The 7,500-nt window shown below is 42.5% G+C and overlaps 1 protein-coding gene across 8 annotated transcripts in view; it reads right to left on the bottom strand.

Annotated features, from left to right (window-relative positions):
• Positions 1 to 7,500, bottom strand: part of EBF3 (EBF transcription factor 3) — a 121,397-nt gene that overhangs the window by 105,900 nt on the left and 7,997 nt on the right. The window lies entirely within an intron of this gene.

The following is a 7,500-nucleotide window of genomic DNA, read 5'->3' as shown; positions in this document are numbered from 1 at the left end:
ATTGCCCTTGGATTTCTGCAAGTTCTTGAAGCAGGAAACTCCCACACCAAACCTGCAGTTATTCAGGATTATAGAATAAAAAGAAAAAAAAAAAGAGAAAGAAAAAAATGAACTCTAGAATTATTGATGGCATTTTTCACAGGCATCAGGCACTACCTAAGCCAGGATACCTTCCCAGGTCTAAAATCAACCTCCAGTGGAAAGAAACAAAGTTTTGGTGGTGCTTCTTCCTATCATTGACTTTCCCTCATCCACGTGAAGCCCAATGACCACCACACATCCAGACATCACTTCCCCAGGAAATAATGGGGGGTTGTTGGAGGACTGTGGAATCGCTCCCCAAATCTCTTTGTACCTTCAGCTACTCGACTGTTTGTTTCCAGCAGGACAGACCAGCTCCAGACCCCCCGACAGATCCGTATATAGCTTAATAAGCCTGTTTGGATTAGCTGGAGGCAGCTCGCTGCCCACCAGCATCTCGTGAAGCACAGAAGAACTGCACAAACATAAAGAGGAAATCCTAATCAAATTTGGATTGGTAAAGAGCATTCCTGACAATCCACACAATACCAAGACCAATTCAATTTTATTGGTTGTTATTCAAAAGAAAGGGCACTCACATCTCTCCTTTGTGCATTAATAACCTCACTCCAACTAGAGGACTGGGATTTTTTTTCCCCCAGATTGGGGTTTTTGATAGGGTTCGTTGTTTGCTTTATAACTAAAGTGAAGCCTCTGCACAGCCACAGGCCCAGGGAGCAAACCAAGCGTGTGGTTCAGATTTGCAGTCATGAATTCACCTTTTAAATGAGAGCACCACACTCTCCACACTGTCAAATTAACTTCTTCTCGTGCACATGTCACAGTAAAATGAGTTTATCCCAAAAGCGAGGCAGGACCTTTGCTTTCCAATAACTCCCTCAGATTTCACATTCATTTTTGTTCTGATATTCTTTTTTTTTTTTTTTTTTTTTTTTTTTTTTTTTTTTTTTTTTTTTTTTTTTTTTTTTTTTTTTTTTTTTTTTTTTTAAACTTTTACAAAGTGCAGCGGGAGTTTGACATGGAAGCCCTTGTTTGTATTCCTACTTTGCAAAAGCCTCCTTAAACACTGCTGGAGGCTTAGGCCAGTTTTCTTTATTTCCTTTTCTATTTCTTTATCATTAAGGCCAAGGAGTTTTTAGCGAGCAGAATCCTGCTAATCGCTTGCCCCAGCCCCCATGGCTTTGTTTCTGTCAAAATAGCTCCTTTCAGCGGCTGCAGAGCGAGCTGTCTGGGCAAATGAACTGCTCTTTCTCACCAGATGTGTAACCGTGTTTCGTCTTTCACGAGAGACAAGCTGGAGCCGACTCCTTCCGCTAGCTGGGCCTATGCTACATGTCTTACAACAACACAAATGTAAGCCCCTTCCTTTCCACACATGTTAAACTCATTTCCTAGTGAATTATTGGGAAAACACGGCGCTGTCCTCGCCGCCGTGCGCGGATGCTGCAGTTTGCTCCCCGTGCCCCTGGCACCGCCGCCACACCACGATGGGCTCCGTGGAATTCTCTGCCTGGGAAACTTTTGTTGCTGAAAGTATCACAGATTTATATTTTTTCTAAAATACGATAATTATGATTTATTTATTTGTAATTTGCCTCCAGCCTTGCCACACTGGAATCTCCAAACCTTGCGGAACAAACACCTTCCCTTTCTCCCGAAAAAACACTGTTTACACTCTGGATTTTTTTCCATGTTGGAGGAATAAGGAGAGTTTGTTCAATAACAAACCAAAACCTAGAACCGAGTCAGCTCTCTTCTGTTTGAACTGAGCTGATGTACCAAGGAACCAGCGAGTTTTCCTCGGCTCAAAACATTAAAGAACCAAAACAGTTAACAGCAAACTCAAATCTCGTAAAGCCCAGAGTGCCCCTCAGCCTGTAAAATTCCCCGGCTTCAGCTCTTATTTTTTTCAGTTACATCTTTATTTTAACAGGGCATTAATAATGCCAGTATAAGGTTGTATTATACAGGTTTGACCACAACCGTTTTTGCGAGATTTGCTGTTAAGATAAACAACCCAGCGGAGCTGCTCCGTTGGCAGCGGGACCCGAGTGAATGGCTCTCATTTTCCTGAGCTCCGGCGGGGCTGCCAAGCACAGGTTGAGCTCCCGAGTCCCCTTCCCCTCGCCCCGCGTGTCAATCACCCCCTGGCATCCCCGGTGACAATTTCCATCCTCCCAGCCTGGAATTTCCACCTCCTCCAGCCCGGCAATGCACTCCCTGAGCCTTGCGAGTAACCCAACACCGGGGCTGCTCCTACCCCCGGCCCCCCGAAATCTCTCTGCGTTAGCAACGGAGCCTTATTAAACCCATTTCTACCACTTTGTGTTTCACAGGTTGTTTTTTTTAATTATCTGCTGTCTGAGAGTAATTATTTACTTCCTGGAAGCTCACGTACCAGAACTCTGAGTTTGAAAGATTTTTCCATAACCTAATCCAATTCATCAAAGGCATCCTAACAAAATTACAGGCTCTGGCAGTATCTTTGCTTTTCACCTGATAAGGCTGCAGCAGAAGCCCGGGATGGTTTGTATCAGGGTCCCTCCTGGAGTATAGTTTTTGACAGCTTTGCTTAAATCCCTTCCCCCCCTTTTCCTCTCTCACAAAAGCACGGGATTTTATTATTCCCTCCTCCTGCAGCCATGCAATGCTTTGGGCTTCAAAATAATCAAGTAGTAAGACGGGGAGGGGGAAGTGGTGCAAGAGTCTCACCCAGCACATTTGGGATTTACTTGGGAACAACGCTCTCAGAGCCGTCCCTGAGCGCATCGCTCCGCCAGCATCCCAGGTATTTCCACAATTTCCTTAGCTGCGGGTTGTGCAGCGATTAGGAGCAGGGATTAAGAGGGAGCGATGTAAACGCTGTGACTCAGATGACCCGAGGGAAAGAAAGCAAAAGGGAGAATGAAGCACGTACAAAGTCCTGGTTCTGGGGCGTTGCTGAGCTCGGCAGTTGCTGAATTACACAGATTACTTTGATTTGCCAGTTTTTTTCCTGTTTATATGTTTATTTGAAGACCCAACATCCTCACCTTCCCCAGCACAGGACGTTTGAACAGGTGAGAGGTGTTGATACCTGCGTGCTACAAACCCCAATCCAACTACCCCTGTCTGCAAACAGATCCCTCGCAGCTACACCCATTAATCTACAATAAACCACCTTCTTAAGGAGGAAAAAAAAATCAATGTCGAGTTCCTGATGGCAATTTTTTCAAGCTCTGGTTACCCAGGAAAGTCGTAATTTTTTAATATACTCTGAACTTGGTAGCGCCAATAGGATGATGAAAGCAAAAGAGCAGCTGAGCTATTTTAAGGTCTGTTCTTCCAGTAGTTTGGTGCACATCTTAAAGGAAAATAAGAATTAAAAAAAAATACACTAAACTGGTCTGTTTTCATTGCATTATGCAGATGAAATGACAAGTTGTCATTTAAGAAGTTAATAAACAGTCACCATTTTGCAGGTTATCCAAATGCTACTGAATAGAAAACCTTGGATCCCTAAATGATGTGTAATTAAAATTATTTAAAAAATCCTCCTTGACAGGCCAGGGCTTAGCCAAAATGTAAATGACATTAAAGAAGACAATGAATTTAATTTTATTTAATGTCCCTTTTTGCAGATCCTCATTTACATAGCATTTTTAACAAAAGCGTTGACCTTATAAATGCTGGCATTTGTACAGCTTCTGCAGAGTTGGATTTAATCATGCTTTCGCAAAGCCATAAGGGAAAAAGCTTTAAGTTCTCTGGTTGGATATGGAGTAGGAATAAAAACATTGGGACTGGTCAAATGTTTATCCTCCTTGCTTCTGAAAACAACCTGACAAGAAGATGTAAAGGTCTAGGGAATAACCCATTGCTGTTTGTAAGGCTTGGTAATAATCATACATAATCGTTTGGAAATATAGCTAATAAAAAATATAATGAGTGTTCAGCAAAATCGGCATTAGGCCCAAATTACATGATATTAATACTTGAACAGGTGCAGAAAGGCGCTTTAAATGAGGTAAATGAATAAAATGTCCCAGAGCACAACTGTGTGCACTGACAAAAAGTCAATCACATGAATAATTCAGCGGCCGGGACTGCCAGCAAAGGTCAGCGGCTCTCACCTTTGTGACGGGAAGTGAAAGGAAACGCTGCTGCTGACGAAAAAAAAAAAAACCCTCTCGCCCTCCAGCCGCCTCGTTGCCACCCCGCCGAAGGTGTAAACTTGGAGTAGGGAGGAATTAAAGCGCTGCACAGGGGAGCCGGCATAAAAAAAAAAAAAGTAATAATAAAATAAAATAAATAAATAATAATAAAAAAAAACAACCAGCGTGAAGGACCTAGTCATTTAGGAAAAATAATCTGAAATTACAGCCAGGGAAAGGTTAAGGGGGGTGGCTACCAGCAATGTCAATTATCTCCCAAATCTGAGGTCACTAGAAAGGTATTTTAAGAGCCTATGGGACTGAAATTTTGTAACAGCTGTTAAATATGACAAAACTTTTTATTCCCCCAAACTAAAGCTATTCCAAACTCTGTATGAAAGAAATGGGATAAGCAGATGTCTGGCTTCCATACAGGAAAGTAGGACACACTTGGAATGATAAGTCTCCTAAACTCTATAGAATAATGCCAGATTTATTGGGGAGGGGGGTATTTACTACCCACAGAGATGCCAACTAGCAGTAGGACTGTGATGGTACCATCTGGAAACCCGCTGCAGAGCAGGCGCTCGGTGACGCTCTGTGAGCACATCCAGCTCCACCAGCCCTGCCACTGCTCCACGCTCCGTGTTCCGAACAGGGACACGCTCCCACCGCCCCGGCTGACCCACCATCAACAGTTGGACCCCCGGCCTTGGGGTGCACCGAGCCCAAGAAGGCAGCGAGAAGTCGAGGGGATGGATCCGAGCAGGAATTTCCATCCCTCCTAATGAAATATAGGATGGTGGCACGGAGGAATTATTTTAGCACAGAGTGTGGTTTTGGTTTAGCAGTTACAGCGGCATCCTGTAATCATTTACAGCCCTTGGAATGTATGGGTGAAATAGGAGAGATTTATCTGTTCATAGTTGTGATATGTAGACAATGGGTGTTCCTAATGAGGAACATCTGCTTTTGTGTTTTCCCAGAAAACATTATTCCACTATGAAAATGATACTCCCATCCTTTTCAGCAACACCGCAAAGAAAATATGGGCCTTTTCCTTTCTTTTATTTGCTTTTCTTTGGGTCAATCTAATTTCCCAGGGACACGTTTTCTGTGGCATCTTTTTACTGACTGCGCTGCAATTTACGGTGGGTTTGTTCTTTAACACGTGAGTTACTGTGCTGGAGGAACGGCCCCGAAATGCCAGAGGATCCTTAAATGTGTACAGTAATAAAAGCCTCCACACTCAGCCATGCTCCGTGAGAAACGTCCAGGCGACGTAAATAAAAATTCCCAGTGAATTAAAAGGTCGCGGAGGCTCCCGACACCAAAAACCGCTTCCAAGGCCTCAGGTTTTGCTTTTGCATTTTGAGCCCACTGCAGGATTCAAACGTGTAATTACACAAGTTTATTTAAAATATCACCACTGCTAACAAATTATTATTCCTGAGGTGCATAAGGGGTTTTGTTTTGGTTTTTTTTATTATTATTATTATTATTTTCCTTCTGTTTGTTTTGTTTTGTTTTTTGTTAATCCCAGCAAGATAAGCGATTCAGATTATCACAGAGTCTCCTAGTGTGGGCTGGAACAAATGGGTGGCCATAGATCTCAATTCAGGATTGAATTATTGGTTCATATCCTGAGGACAAATATGCCTTATCTGGTCAAAAGCTGCTAAATGTATCCAAAGGACAAAAGGATCTAGTGAAGCATATGGGATATAATTCTGTTTGTTTGTTTGTTTTAAAGCCAACTAACCAAGTGGTTCCACTTCTTATGGGAAACTGTAAATTGACCCCCCCAAATCTGATGGGGGAAGGTTGCCCTGTGATGCTCAAGAGGGAAACGCAAACCCGAAATTCAACGCCGACAAACAAATTTAGGCAACGAAACTCTGAGCACACGGGTCGAGGCAGCACAAATACCGGGGATTTAAAATCCACGTCAGGGGTTCCAGAGGGCCACTGCTCCTCCGGAGCTTTCTCATGTCCACGCTTTCCTCCTACATTTGCTGCAATTTGCTCGTAGCAAACATCACATCCGACAGTCGTTCAGAAGCACATCTGGAGAGGAAGAGCTCCACACCAGCCTCTGTGCCGAGCCCAGGGCAGCACGCCACCAGATTCTCCCAGTGTTTTGACATGATAAGTGACAACTCTCTTTAGAAGGCTAAAATACATGCCATCCTCATAAAACCCAAATCTTGAAAATTCCTAATGTAGCAGGTGATTAAAATTCCCATAAAATGGTCCTGTCTTTAAATTTAGAAGCACAGCAGATTTTTCATCAATAATTAAGATCACTAAAGCATTTATGCTGGGCATAAATGGAGTTTCAATCTTCCTTATTCAAATAAACATGATAAACCCATTAACCAAATGTTTTCTGATTTTTTTATCTCTTCTCATGCTTCTGGAATATCAAATTATAACATAGTTCTGGTAGTTTGGGGGAGGTATAAAAGCACTGGTGTTGTGGAGCTTGGTCCAATTTCACCAGGACCACCCTTCACACAACCAGTATAAATTATCTCACAGCGATTCCAGGACATTATTATGTACATATCATTATAATCCCCAAAAACTTATGTTTTGCCACGTTTTGTCGTGCACACAGACCAAAAACATCAACTCCTTGTGCGTTTTTCAGTGGACATTCAAGAGGCATGAAAGGATCCCTCTGACCAGAGCTCTGGATTAGAGTCCAACTGAGCACAGAATAGCAAAATATTATTCTAATTTTCATTCCTGGTTAATTTTCCTCGCGTTCTGCTGCAGTCACACTTTAATGCAATTCACCGTTTACATCTGCAAAAGTCACACATCTCTCAAAAAAAAAAAAAAAAAAACCCTCTGCACAATGAACATGCCCGTAATCCAATAATAAAAGCTGTAACACGCTGCCTTGCATTTACTACGCCGCCAAGATTCCTCCACTTCCAACTATTTTTTAGCCAATAAAGCAGAAATAAATTCAGCTCACAAGGCAACAACCCAGCGCGGTATGATTTCCATAGCTAAAACACTAAAGACAAATATAATTATATTGATTTTTTTGTACTTGGAGTTCTATAAAGTGGTGAACTTGTTCTCAATTGCCTGACACAATCCCAGAGTGATGGCAACAACTGGTCAGCCCTATTTGATTACTAATAAGAGAGATGTCCCTTCTGTCAGATACCTCACATTCCCCACTAAGCAAACAGCTATTTCAGCTAGTTAAACATTAGCATTGCTCTCCACTGGTGGTGCATATTTCTTCAGGCTTAACTCAGGGAGTTTTCCAGGTTTAATTTTTCAGGCACTGGACAGCAAAGTTCAT

This window comes from Empidonax traillii, unplaced genomic scaffold (assembly GCF_003031625.1).
Source record: "Empidonax traillii isolate 1590-97213 ecotype Southwest subspecies unplaced genomic scaffold, ASM303162v1 scaffold150:size1405651, whole genome shotgun sequence".
Taxonomy (NCBI): Eukaryota; Metazoa; Chordata; class Aves; order Passeriformes; family Tyrannidae; genus Empidonax; species Empidonax traillii.
Note: the sequence above shows the minus strand (reverse complement) of the source record. Positions and strands in the feature narration are given on the sequence as shown.